The sequence below is a fragment of the Ranitomeya imitator genome, chromosome 4 (genome assembly GCF_032444005.1).
Source record: "Ranitomeya imitator isolate aRanImi1 chromosome 4, aRanImi1.pri, whole genome shotgun sequence".
Classification (NCBI taxonomy): domain Eukaryota; kingdom Metazoa; phylum Chordata; class Amphibia; order Anura; family Dendrobatidae; genus Ranitomeya; species Ranitomeya imitator.
The window spans coordinates 178,250,571-178,264,511 of NC_091285.1; the positions used below are offsets into that span (position 1 = coordinate 178,250,571).

The 13,941-nt window shown below is 44.1% G+C and overlaps 1 long non-coding RNA gene across 1 annotated transcript in view; it reads left to right on the forward strand.

Annotated features, from left to right (window-relative positions):
• Positions 1–12,746, forward strand: part of LOC138674008 (uncharacterized) — a 56,783-nt gene extending 44,037 nt beyond the window's left edge. Inside the window, exon 3 of the long non-coding RNA XR_011320426.1 lies at positions 12,519–12,746. This is a non-coding gene — a long non-coding RNA (uncharacterized lncRNA). The remainder of the gene's footprint in view (positions 1–12,518) is intronic.
• The last annotated feature ends 1,195 nt before the right edge of the window (positions 12,747–13,941 follow it).

Consider the following 13,941-nt stretch of genomic DNA (forward strand, 5'->3'; position numbering starts at 1 on the left):
CATGTTGGTATGTTCAGGCACAGACAGGTTGAAAAGTCGACCCTTAGGAAACTTACAGCCTGGAATCAAGTCAATAGCACAATCGCAGTCCCTGTGCAGTGGAAGGAAACTGGACTTGGGCTCATCGAATACATCCTGAAAATCAAACAAAAACTCTGTAATTTCAGAAGAGGAAGAAGAGGAGATTGACATCAAAGGAACATCATTATGAACCCCCTGACAACCCCAACTAGTCACAGACATGGACTTCCAATCCAACACAGGATTATGTACCTGCAACCACGGAAAACCCAGCACGATAGCATCATGCAAATTATGCAACACCAGAAATCGACAATCTTCCTGATGGGCTGGCGCCATGCGCATGGTCCCCTGTGTCCAAAACTGGGGCTTATTTTTAGCCAAGGGTGTAGCATCAATGCCCCTTAAAGGAATAGGGTTCTGCAAAAGCTGCAAGGGAAAACCACAACACTTGGCAAACTCAAAGTCCATTAAGTTCAAGGCGGCGCCTGAATCCACAAACGCCATGACAGAAAATGATGACAATGAGCAGATCAAGGACACAGATAACAAAAATTTAGGTTGTACAGTACTGATGGTAATTGAACTGGCGATCCTCTTTGTCCGCTTAGGGCAGACAGAAATGACATGAGAAGCGTCGCCACAATAATAACACAACCTATTCTGACGTCTGAAACCTTGTCGTTCCGTTCTAGACAGAATCATATCACACTGCATTGGCTCAAGAATTTGCTCTGAGGATAGCGCCACAGTGCGCACAGTTCTGCGCTCCCGCAAGCGCCGGTCAATCTGAATGGCCAGAGACATAGAATCACTCAGACCGGAAGGCGTGTGAAACCCCACCATAACATCTTTAATGGATTCAGAAAGACCCTTTCTGAAAATTGCCGCCAAAGCATCATTATTCCATTTAGTCAACACAGACCATTTTCTGAATTTCTGACAATACAATTCTGCCACCTCTTGACCCTGAGACAGGGCCAACAAGGTCTTCTCAGCTTGATCCACAGAATTAGGTTCATCATATAATAATCCTAAGGCCTGAAAAAAGGAGTCTACATTAAGCAAAGCCGGATCCCCAGATTCCAGGGAAAATGCCCAATCCTGCGGGTCGCCACGCAGCAGAGAGATGACGATTTTATCCTGCTGAATGGAATCACCGGAGGATCGAGGTCTCAAAGCAAAAAACAGTTTACAGTTGATTTTAAAACTCAAAAATTTGGACCTGTGACCGAAAAACAAATCAGGAGTAGGAATCTTAGGTTCTAAAACAGGAGTCTAAACAATATAATCAGAAATACCCTGTACCCTAGCAGCAAGCTGGTCTACATGAGAAGCTAATTCCTGAACATTCATGCTTGCACAAGGCTCCTCAGCCACCCAGAGATTAAGAGGGAGGAGAAGACAAAGTAGACTGAAGAAAAAAAAAATGGCTCAAGACCTTTCTTCCTTTCTTCTGAGATGCATTTAACTCATTATTGGCCAGTTGTACTGTTATGATCAGGTGACCTTGGAGCAGCATGAAAACTTTCACTGGAGTAGGTGGTAACTATACTGACCGCAAACCCTGATCTTAACACCGCAACTAGAAGTAGCCGTGGGGTGTGCCTAACAAAACCTAGACACCTCGACACAGCCGGAGGACTAAATACCCCTATAGATGGAAATAGGAATTCTACCTTGCCTCAGAGCAGAACCCCAAAGAATAGGCAGCCCCCACAAATAATGACTGTGAGTAGTAGGGGAAAAGACACACGCAGGCAGGAAACAGGATTTAGCAAAAGAGGCCACACTAGCTAAAATAGGAAAGGATAGGACAGGATACTAAGCAGTCAGTATTAAAATCCTTCCAAAAATATCCACAGCAGAAAATACAAAAACTCCACCATCTAACTAAAGATGTGGAGCGTATATCTGCAACTCCAGAGAGTCCAACAAGACTGAGAAAACACTGACACAGTCTAAGCTGGACAAGAGAAAACAAATGAATAGCACAGAATATAAACACACTGCATGTGTGCCACAGAAAAAGAAACAGACACTTATCTTTGCTGAATTGGCAGCAAAGCAGGAGAAGCCAGACAAAGATCCAACACTTCACATGAAACATTGACAACTGGCAAGGACTAATGAATCCTGCACACCTAAATATGCCAGTCAGAACTGCAATCAGCAGATACACCTGGCCAGCACTGCGACTCAGAGACAACTGCATTCCCACCTACAACCACTGGAGGGAGCCCAAAAGCAGAATTCACAACACCCCCCGTTGAGAGGGGTGTACTGTCATGACTCAGGATGGGATGGTTCTGCCTCCATCTTGGTCAGGTCTGGGTTAATTCTAGTTAGTCTCTCTTGGGTTCTGGGGTGGCTATTTAATACTGGTTGTTCCTGGGTCTGGTGTTGATAATACTTTTGTTTCACTAGGCTAGTGTAGCTGACCCAGGTTACTCAGTTAACTATTGTTGTTCCTCTGTATACATGTGCTTATCTGTGAAAGGCCCGGTTTGTTCCTTAACTCGTTTCTGTCTCCTGTTTCTGTACCATCCTGACTTCGCTGTTTCTGACACTTGGCTCCTTTCCTGTCTATTCTCCTGTCCTGCACTTCGGATACCGTGCTCCCTCCTGGTCTCTGACCCACGGCTTGTTATTGGCTTCTCTCTTGTTTCACCCTTCGGCACCAATGAGCCCCGTCTGGCTTCCGACCCTCTTCTTGCTCCTGACTATGCCCCCATTACCACTTCCAGCCGGCTCCCATTTCATCGCGTGGTTGGCTCCACCCCCATCCTTCCCTCATGACCTCGCAAGTCCTGCTGGGCTTGGGTATGGTACTCACGGCACTTGCATTGCTCTTGCTACTTCCTCACTGGACTGTGTTCTCTGCTTAAGCACCCCCTAGACTTCATCTCCGGTTACACACACGCTATGTATTCATTACAGATGGTATTTGGATGTTGCTGCCTTGTTTGCCTCCTCATCATGGTTACCATATCCCTGTGGGATGCCAAGGTACTTATAGCATGTCTGTACATCTGCTATGTGCCCTACTGGTAATTCCAGGACATCAATCTTGACTACATTGCCTCTCTTTATTACCAACATCCGCACTTCTCCAGTCTGAAGGACATCCCAATGTCTTTGCTGTAGATCCTTGTCAGGTGGATCAGTGAATTGATGTCTCGTTCATTTTTCGCATGCAGCCTGATGTCATCCGTGTAGAGAGGGAGCCTGATGGAACTTCCTCTCTTGTATCCACTTGTATCCTAAACAATACTCTGTAATTATCTCACTGAGGGGGTTCAAGACTATGCAGAACAGCAATGGGGACAGTGCATCACCTTAGTATATGCAGCATTTGATGGTCACTTGTGCTAGTTGTCTTGACTTCCAATTTTGTTCTCCATAGCCCCAATCAGTTTTTGAGGAAGGTTTTTAATTTCCTGTTGACATTGTAGAGAGCCAAGCATTCACAGATACATGTGTGTGGCATTGAGTCATGGGCTTTCCTGTATTCAATCCAGGCTGTGCGGAGATTGGTCTGTCTGGATCCTGAGTCTTGAGTGCCTGCTCCATCTACTAGGAGCTGGTGCTTAGAGCCTCTGGTGTTGGTCCAGCCTTTGCGAACTGGATTCATGTACTGGTTCATATGGTTCCGTAGCTTGGTGGCTATGATGCCTGACAGGAGTTTCCTTGTTGTTGCAAGGCAGTATTAGGTAGTAGTTTGATAGAAATTTTCCTTTGTGAGGATTCTTCATGATTGCCGCTGTTCTTTCTTGTGTTAGCCAAGCTGGGTGGTGGCCTGCTTTTAGCCATTGGTTCATCTGCTTTGCCATGCGTTCATGTACTGCTGTTAATTTCTTTAACCAGTAGGTGTGGATCATGTCTGGGCCAGGTGCTGTCTAGCTCTTCATGTTCTTGACCCACTGTTGGATGTCTGCTTCTGTAATGGTGACTGGTTCTTTTTCTAGGTGGTTTCTGTGTTTCATTCTCAGATCTTGCAGCCACACTGCACTGGTATTTTGTTTCTTTCCCTTCTCCCATATGTTCCTCCAGTATTGTTCAGTCTCTGCTATTGGTAGATTTGCTGCCTTTGTGCTATTACTCTGTAGTTTGGAATACATCTTGGATTAATCTTTGGAGAACAGGGCATTTATCTTCTTGGCCTCAGCTTTTCTAGTATATCACCCTAGTCTTGCAGCGTGAGCTTTGAGCCTTTGTTTAGTAGTCTCTCTAGTGCTTTAGTTGGGCTCAGGCTTTTGTACTTGTCCAGCTTGGTCTTATTCTTGATCTTTACACCCTTCTGTATTTCTGTTAGTTGGGTGACTACTAGTTTTGAGCGATACCGTCCGATACTTGAAAGTATCGGTATCGGATAGTATCGGCCGATACCCGAAAAATATCGGATATCGCCGATACCGATATCCGATACCAATACAAGTCAATGGGACATCAAGTATCGGAAGGTATTCTCATGGTTCCCAGGGTCTGAAGGAGAGGAAACTCTCCTTCAGGCCCTGGGATCCATAGGGATGTGTAAAATAAAGAATTAAAATAAAAAATATTGATATGCTCACCTCTCCGGCGGCCCCTGGACTTCACGCTGGTAACCGGCCGGCTTCTTTGTTTAAAATGAGCGCCTTCAGGACCTGCGAATGACGTCGCGGCTTCTGATTGGTCGCGTGCTGCCCATGTGACCAGCACGCGACCAATCAGAAGCCGCGATGTCATTCGCAGGTCCTTAATTCCTAGAATTAGGAGTTTTGTGAATGAGAATGACGTCGCGGCTTCTGATTGGTCGCGTGCCGGTCACATGGGCAGCACGCGACCAATCAGAAGCCGCGACGTCATTCGCAGGTCCTGAAGGCGCTCATTTTAAACAAAAAAGCCGGCCGGTTACCAGCATGATGTCCAGGGGCCGCCGGAGAGGTGAGCATATCAATATTTTTTATTTTAATTCTTTATTTTACACATCCCTATTGATCCGATACCGATACCCGATACCACAAAAGTATCGGATCTCGGTATTGGAATTCCGATACCGCAAGTATCGGCCGATACCCGATACTTGCGGTATTGGAATGCTCAACACTAGTGACTACCTTCTTGTCACCTTGATCTTTGTCTCCAGTCTTTTTTTCCAAGGGGGCACGTACTTCTGTTGTTCTTGCTGGTTGTATAGACAAGCATTTCCATGATTGCTGAGGCAGTAGTATACAGTAGATCAGTTTATTAGTTTGCGTTATGGTGGTGGCAGGTCTTGATTAAAGTGGTCTATTGGCATCTTCTGGCATACTGTCTGGTAATGTTTATTTGCTTAGCCTTGGCTGTCGATCTCTGGTGTTGATGGTATTTAGTTTATCCAAGAACTTGTGTTTCAGATCAGCTGCAGCGTTCTCTAGTTGCAAAATTGGATTATGATTTTCAGGGGATTGCACATGTTGTTTTTCCAGGTCTTCATGTGGGGTGGATCTACAGTTGATCCATCTGAAGTTGTGATAACACCTTTCTCTTTATGACATTGAACCTCTCACTCAGCCAAACCAGATCTCCACTTTGCACTGATGAGGGGCAGTACCCCAAAACACAGTGTCTTCAAATTGAGATTCTGGTTAGGCTTTTATCCTAAGTCATGTGACAGGGTTAGTAAAAAGATCAACATTGACTGTTAGGATTGCTACTTTCAATATGTAGCACTAGAATTCTAGTCCTCTTCCTCTCTGAAGAAACAATTTGCATATTTCCCAGAGGAGCATTGCGGCTTTAAGTCTCCTCACCTCGACATGCTTAACATGTCACTCTCCGCAAGGAGAAATTATACTTCTTGGATCCCGGTCAGACGCCTCTCACTCAGCCAAATCAGATCATCATTTTGCACTGATGAGGGGCAGTACCCGAAACACAGTGTCTGCAAATTGAGATTCTGGTTTGGCATTTATCCCAAGTCATGTGACAAGGCTCATTAACTTCGTCAGGCTGCATAATTTTACAACGTTAACAGGCTGCAGAGGTACAATTGTACCTTCATATATATTTTATTGAAATTTGGACAATATATTCTGGACCAAAACTGCAGAGATGTCACAAAATTTCAACCCTCTACGGCTTTTCGAAAAAAAAAGTTATTGCAATTTTAAAACGGAATAGTTACAATTGTACCTACTCAGCCGGACGAAGGTTAAAGGGTCGACATTAGCTGCTAGGATTGCTACTTCCAATATGTGGCACTAGAGTTCTAGTCCTCTTCCTCTCTGAAGAGACAATGTGCATCTTTATGACATTGAAAGGTTAGGTGACTAGTTGTTTCTCAGTCAGTGGACAAGCAGGACAAGCAGGTCTTGTATCCATCCAGAGTTTCCTCATATGCTTCATATATTCTCTCTCATTTGGTCTGCTGTTATAGTAGCATTTCATCAGATCCAGGTTCTCTTGGCTTGCCAATGTATGGTTGGTTCCAGTAGCCCATTTATCATCAGATCGTCCTGGTTACTCAACATCTTGCAGACCTTGTTAATCTGGGCAACTAGTGAGCTGGCATGACTCTTTTTTGTGACACTCTCATGTTTATTGAGGTAGGCACTATAGAGTTAGTAGTCTTGCCGAAGAATATATCACTACTCAGATTTGAACCCAATTGGTGGTTGTGCACTTTAACCACTATGCTATAATAGCCACCTAAGGTAGGTATTATAGTGATAGGAGCCTTGGTATATAATTTATTCAATTAATCTTCCACAGAGCCAGCATTTGAACCCCAGTCTCCCAGGCTGTTCACTTAGCCATTACACTATACCAGTCTTATATGGCCAGTCAAGTGGTATTGCAATTAAAAGCACAAAACATCCATATACCTCATAGTCACGTTTCTATGGACATGGACTGATATGTTCCATATCTACTCGAGTATAAGCAGATTTTTTTAGCACATTTGTTGTGCTGAATATGCCCACCTTGGCTTACACGCAATTCATTGTCCCAGAAGACAGTGGGGGAGGGGGAGTGGCGGTGCAGCAGATCACAGGAGGCAGGAGCTGGCGGCTGTGGCTAAAGCCTGTTCCCGCTGCTAAAGCGAAATTTATATTCACTGCACTGGCAGTAAATATTCATTTCTCTCACTCTTTCTCTGCATATTGTCACTCGCATCCGTCACTCATTTCCTTAATGAGCGGGGACACATGATTGCCGCTAGAGCTGCTGGCACCGGGAACAAGGATGCTGCGAGGGAACGCAGGGAATGTAAGTAGTATAAACATAAGGATGAATGACCTCGGGGAAATCAAAACATCCAACACTGCGGAGACACCATCACGTGTTTCTCAACGCAGTGAATCGTAAGTAGGATTTTTTTTATGCTAGGGATGTGGAACCATGCATACAAGGATAGGAATGAGGAACCATGCATACAATGATAGGGATGAGGACCCATGCATACTAGGGTGGGGATGCGGAGCCATGCAGGCAAGGATGAGGATAAGAAGCCATGCACACAAGGATGGGGATAAGGAGCCATGCAGACAAGTATGGGGATAAGGAGCCATGCAGACAAGGATGGGGACAAAGAGCCATGCAGACAAGGATGGGGATGAGGGGACAATACATATCCAGCTTACTTATACTCGAATCAACAAGTTTTCCCAGTTTTTCGTGGCAAAATTAGGTGCCTCTGCTTATACTCAGGTCAGCTTATACATGAGTATTTACTGTGTATATATTGTGACAGATTCACTGGTGTCATACATGAGTGGAGATATGTGTCACAAAGATTGTTTTCCTGTGTGATGTGAAAGCCATAAGTCTTTTCTCCAGCATGATATGTGCTGAGAGCAATCCAGTTGCTATATGGGCCTGGCTTTCATGGTGGGTAGGTCAGAGATGGGCGGGACACCTACCCACCACATCTCCACCTCCAGGGTGTGGCTGGAGGGAGTTAAATGTCCAGCCATTTTTTTCTCTGTCTGTATTGTGTGGAGAAAGGCAGTCTACATACTGAAGCTCATTTGAGAGCTGTCATAGGTGTTGTCCCATTAGTACTGGGCAGGACTTTATAGGAACATTTTACTTTCTTTTTTTGAGCAAGACAGACTGTTTTGTGTTACCAGTTTTGATTCCGGGTTAATGATGCAATAAACCACCCAGAGTCTTTAACCAAATGTGGTCAGGTGTCTACCTCGAGGAGCAGCTAGGCATCTCAACCCCTCACACATGGTGTTTCAGATGCGGGCAATGTTCCAGGAACATGTGTCGCAGCAGTGGATAAACCGTATGTCCTTGATGAAGGCTGCTACAGGAATGGAACCTACTCAAGCACCTCATCCTGAGCCAACAGCAGCAGCACCAGGTACAGCAGGAGACTAATAAACTCCTAATACAACAGATACAACAACAACAAAGGCATATGGAACTCCTGGCAGGGGATGTCCGCAGCAGAGAAACCACCCTCCCACATCAAGGTGATGAATCCTGCGTCCCAAAAGCGGTAAGACAAGCCATGCAAAAGTTGACCCCAGTGGATGATATAAAGGCATTTTTGACTGTGTTTGAGTGGGTGGCAGTGCGTGAGAAGCTACCACAAGAGCAGTGGGCAGAGATGCTGGCCTCCTATTTGACTGGTGAGCTCCAGAAGGTCTATTATGATTTAACAGGATGACCAGGAATATGCCAAGTTGAAAACAGAGATACTGGCACACTCAAGGGTCACTATATTTGACAGAGCCCAAAGGGTTAATCACTGGGTGTATTGTGGTGATAAACCTCCATGCTCACAAATGTTTGACTTGTTGCATTTAGTACAGAAATGGTTGCAGCTGAGTCCTCCACTCCATCCCAGATGGTCGAGCAGGTGGTCATGGACTGGTTTATTCAATTCCTCCCCAGGCCAGTTGCTCAGGGAGAACCCCGGAATGCAGATGACCTGATGGGCCTCGTAGAAAGGTAAAAGGTGATCGAGAGGTCCATAAGGAAAAATTGGGGTGGTACATCTCCATACTGGGGTACCCAGCAGGAGTCTGAGTTTCAGAAGAGGGATAACAGTGCAACCACTGGATGGCATCTGAGGTCCCCAGGAGCTGCTGAGGGGCTACCAGAGACTGTTGCTAAAGACCTGATCTGCTAGCAGTGTAACAGTTCGGGATACATAGCGGTCCATTGTCCTATGTCTTCTGAGCAGATGGATTGCAGCCTCGTATTATCCCTACCCAGCCTGCAGTGTCGACTGTCAGCCCGGAGACGGTCCACAGTCATGTCCCGTTACCATAAACGGAGTACTGGTGTCAGAACTCTTGGACTCTGGGAGTTTGGTGACCCTGATAAGGGCCACGCATCCCAACCAGTTGATCACAGGGAAACGTGGGCATCTGCTGTATCCACGGGGATGACAAAGACTATGAAGAGAAGGAATATAAACCAGCTCACCCGTGATGCATAAGCTGAGTTTCGGGATCACGGACCCGCTGTGTCCAGGCGTGTTGAATCCAAAAGAAAAAAATATCCAGCTTCACCGAATCCGTTAATAAAACTTTTAAGGGAGCTTAGTCTCCAGAAACGAGTTTAGTTTCTTACCCATATGGTTTGTACTGCTCCATGTTTAAGTTTGTGAATAAAGAAAACTTTTTTTCACGGATTCGGTGAAGCTGGACATTTTTTTCTTTTGGATGCCAAAGACTACCCTGTTGCCAGAGTGCTGATTAAAATGAGTCATGGTATGGAGATCCATGAGGTTGAGGTAGTCAGAGACATACTACACCCAGGGAGCTGTCTGGAGCTGTTGCAGCTGAAGCGGGACCTATTATAAGAGTTGCCGAGGCATACGCAGGTGGTCATGCATGATGTGGTGATGGAACTGCATATAAAGGTGAACCTCAAGCCCTTTAGAATTCCGGAAGCATGGAGAGAGGTGATATTCAATGAGGTGAAGAGGATGCTAGACCTCAGGATGATAGGTGATAGAGGAGTCGAAAAGTGGATGGTCGACGGTGAGTGGTGGTTTTGCAATGACTACTGCAAGCTGAATGAAGTCTCTAGTTTTGATGCTTACCCGATGCCTCATGTGGATGAACTTATTGACAAACTTGGACCTGCGAGATACATTACAACACTGAATCTAATAATAATAATTTTATTTATATAGCGCCAACATATTCTGCAGCGCTTTACATTATAGAAGGGATTTGTACAGACAATAGACATTACAGTATGACAATAATAAAATGCTTTTTTAGGGCACGCTTAAAATTGTGAGGATTGGGGATTAATTGTAGTAACCTGGGTAGTGTATTCCAAAGAATTGGCGTAGCACATGAAAAGTCTTGGAGACGGGAGTGGGAGGTTCTGATTATTGAGGATGTTAATCTCAGGTCATTAGCAGAACGGAGGGCACGGGTAGGGTGGTAGACTGAGACCAAGGACGAGATGTAGGGTGGTGCTGAGCCATGGAGTGCTTTGTGGATGAGGGTAATAGTTTTGTACTGGACTCTGGAGTGGCTGGGTAAACAGTGTAATGGCTGGCACAAGGTAGAGGCATCGGTATAATGATTGGTGAGGAATATGATCCTGGCTGCAGCATTCAAGACAGATTGGAGAGGGGAGAGTTTTGCAAGAGGGAGGCTGATTAGTAGAGAGTTAAAATAGCCCAGACAAGAATGAATAAGTGAAACAGTAAGAGTTTTTTACAGAGTCTAAAGAAAAAAGGGCGAATTCTAGAAATGTTTTTGAGATGCAGATAAGAAGAGCGAGCCAGTGATCGGATGTGGGGGGTGAATGAAAGCTTGGAATCAATTATGACCCCACAGCAGCAGGCATGTTGCTTGGGAGTAATGGTGGAACCACACATGGAGATGACAATGTCAGGAATGGGTAGGTTAGTAGAGGGAGAAAACACGAGGTCTTCAGTTTTGGCAGGTTCAGTTTCAGATAGGGGAAGACAGCGGTAAGACAATCACTGGTGTTTTCTAAAAAGGCAGGCGTGATATTAGAAGTGTATGAGTATAATTGGGTGTCATCACCACAGAGATGGTACTGGAAACCAAATCTACTGATTGTTTGTCCAATACAGGGCAGTATACAAAGAGAAGAGAAGGGGGTCTAGGACTGATCCTTGAGGAACCCCAACAGTAAGGGGAAGGTGAGAGGAAGAGGAACCAGCAAAATATACAGTGAAAGAGCGGTCAGATAGATAGGAGGAGAACCAGGAGAGAATGGTGTCCTTGAGGCCGATGGAGTGTAGCATAGTGAGGAGGAGCTGATGATCCACAGTATCGAGTGCTGCGGAGACATCCAAGAGAATTAGCATGGAGTAGTGATCATTAGATTTAGCTGTTAGTAGATCATTAGTGACTTTAGTGAGGGTAGTTTCAGTAGAGTGTAAGGAGCGGAAACCAGATTGAGGAGGGTTGAGAAGAGAGTTATCTGAGAGATAGCGGATAAGACGTGAGTGGATCAGGTGCTTGAGGAGTTTGGAAATGAAGGGAAGATTAGAGACCCCCTTTAATTCCTGCGTTGGCAGCATAAAGCACTAAGCACTTTATATTATGCTCCCACTGGTTTCTGGTCAGGACACATTAGCCGGTCTACCTGATCCTTCATTGTTTGTGTCTCTCTGATGTAAATTATGCATTTATGTATATTTTTGGATTAAACATTTGCTGTTTTTATATATATATATACTCCGGGTTTTTTGGTGTTCAAGATTAGAGACAGGTCTTTAACACTGGTCTACAAAAAAAAAAAATTTCTCGCATGGACTTTAAGAACAGTTTTAGACTAATTTGAGGGTGCTGAATTCAAATCTGATCTTATAATTTCTCTATCACATCACGTTTTTGCGCTATAGTTATAAAGCCCATTTTCATGAATTCTATGATAAATATAAGTAGTGTATAAAAAGTGCCGGTTTATACGGTTCACTAAGGTAAATTTAGTTTTCATTTAGTCTCCCAATAAATGTGAGAATATCTTTGTTTTCTTTGAACATGCATAATTCCCATTTGTTATGATAACACCTTTGTTTTTTGTGCTACTGGGACAGTAGAGCTACAGCAGAGCATTGAAGGAAAACTGAATGGCTTCAGTGACAGAGTTTGGCATCTGGCGATAAGAATGTCATCCATGATCCTCTAGTGGATAGGAAGGACATTGTCTTTCCTCCCTTCCACATAAAACTTGGATTGATGAAGCAGTTCGTCAAAGCTCTCAATCACAGGGGAGAATGCTTTAACTATATATGTTCAACTTTTCCTGGTCTTAGTGAAGAGAAGAAAAAGGCTGGAATATTTGATGGACTTCAAATAAGAACACTTATGAGAGACCCAAATTTTATCACATCAATGAATGAGACAGAAGAAAGAGCTTGTAATGCATTTTGTAATGTGGTGCAGAATTTTCTATGGAATAAGAAAGCAGACAACTATGAAGAGATTGTGGAAGAGCTACTACTGAGTCTGTGAAATCTTGGATGTAGATTGAGTATCAAGATTCACTATTTACACATTTGGACTTTTTTTCAGAGAACCTTGGGGATGTGAGCGAGGAACAAGGGGAGCATTTTCATCAGGACATTAAAACAATGGAAGAATGGTATCAAGGCCTGTGGGACTCACATATGATGGCTGACAATTGCTGAAGCTTAATGAGAGACAACCCAGAAGCTGTACATCACAGATCAGCCAAGAAAAGAAAGTTCAAATAACTGCCATTTGTCATTCATCTGTGTGCCATAAATATGTGTTTTATATTTTGTAGTTTAATTCTGTAAGTATATTTGATTTGCCGTACATAGACTTTGTAACCTTTGTTATTCCTTGATTAAAAATATACAAAATGTAGTACCGAAAGTCATGTGTTTTTATCATAAAACATTAGGAGTAATTTTCATCAAAAATTGAAAATATCTCGAAATCCTGATGTGATAGCCAAAAATGGAGTTTATATTCGTAATCAGCAGCCAAAATTGACTTAAAATATGTTTTAAAACCTTTTGCAAGAAAAATTGCGTTGACCCGTGTAATTAGCGGCACAGTTTTGGTCATGGGATGGTTTTTTAAGTAATGGATGTATGATGGCATGCTTAAATGAGGAGGGAAAGATACCGGAAGAGAGAGAAAGGCTGAATATTTTTGTTCGGTGAGAGGTAACAGCATTGGAAAGGGACTGGAGGAGATGTGATGGAATGGGGTCACTGGTACAAGTGGTCGGGTGAGAAGATGCAAGGAGCCTGATTACTTCTTCTATAACTGGTTCAAAGTGAGAGAGTGAACTAGATGCAGTGGGGGAGGGAGGACAGTGCATGGTATGAAGGGATTGGGAGATCATTTCCTGTCGGATGTGGTCAATTTTTTCTTTGAAGTAGTTGGCCAGATTATCAACACGGAGATCCGTGGTTGGGGTCTGCACTCTTGGGTTGAGTAGGGAATGAAAAGTGTCAAAGAGTCGTTTGGGGTTATTGAACAGTGAGGTGATGAGGGTGTTAAAATAGGTTAGTTTAGAGAGGTGAAGGGCAGAGTTGCATATTTTAAGCATGAACTTATAATGGATGAAATCTTCTGGAAGATTAGATTTTCTCCACAGACGTTCGGAGCACCTGGAGCACCACTGCAGGAAACGTGTCTGCAGCGTGTGCCACGGTGGTCGCCGTCTGTGCCGAGTTGTTCTATGTATAGGAGGTGCAATTTTGTCCAGGGCACTTTGTAGGGTTTCATGGTAATGCTTCAGTGCAGAATCAGGACATGAGATGGAGGAGATAGGGGACAATGATGACTGTAAGTTCTTCATAAGTTCCTGGATGTTAATGGCCTGTATGTTTCTATAAATGTGGAAAGTGGGGGTGACCTGAGCGGGATGACAGTTCTTGATAGAGAATGAAAGAAGCTTGTGGTCAGAGAGCTGGAGAGGTGAGTTTGTGAAATCGTCCACTGAGCAAAGCTGGGGGAA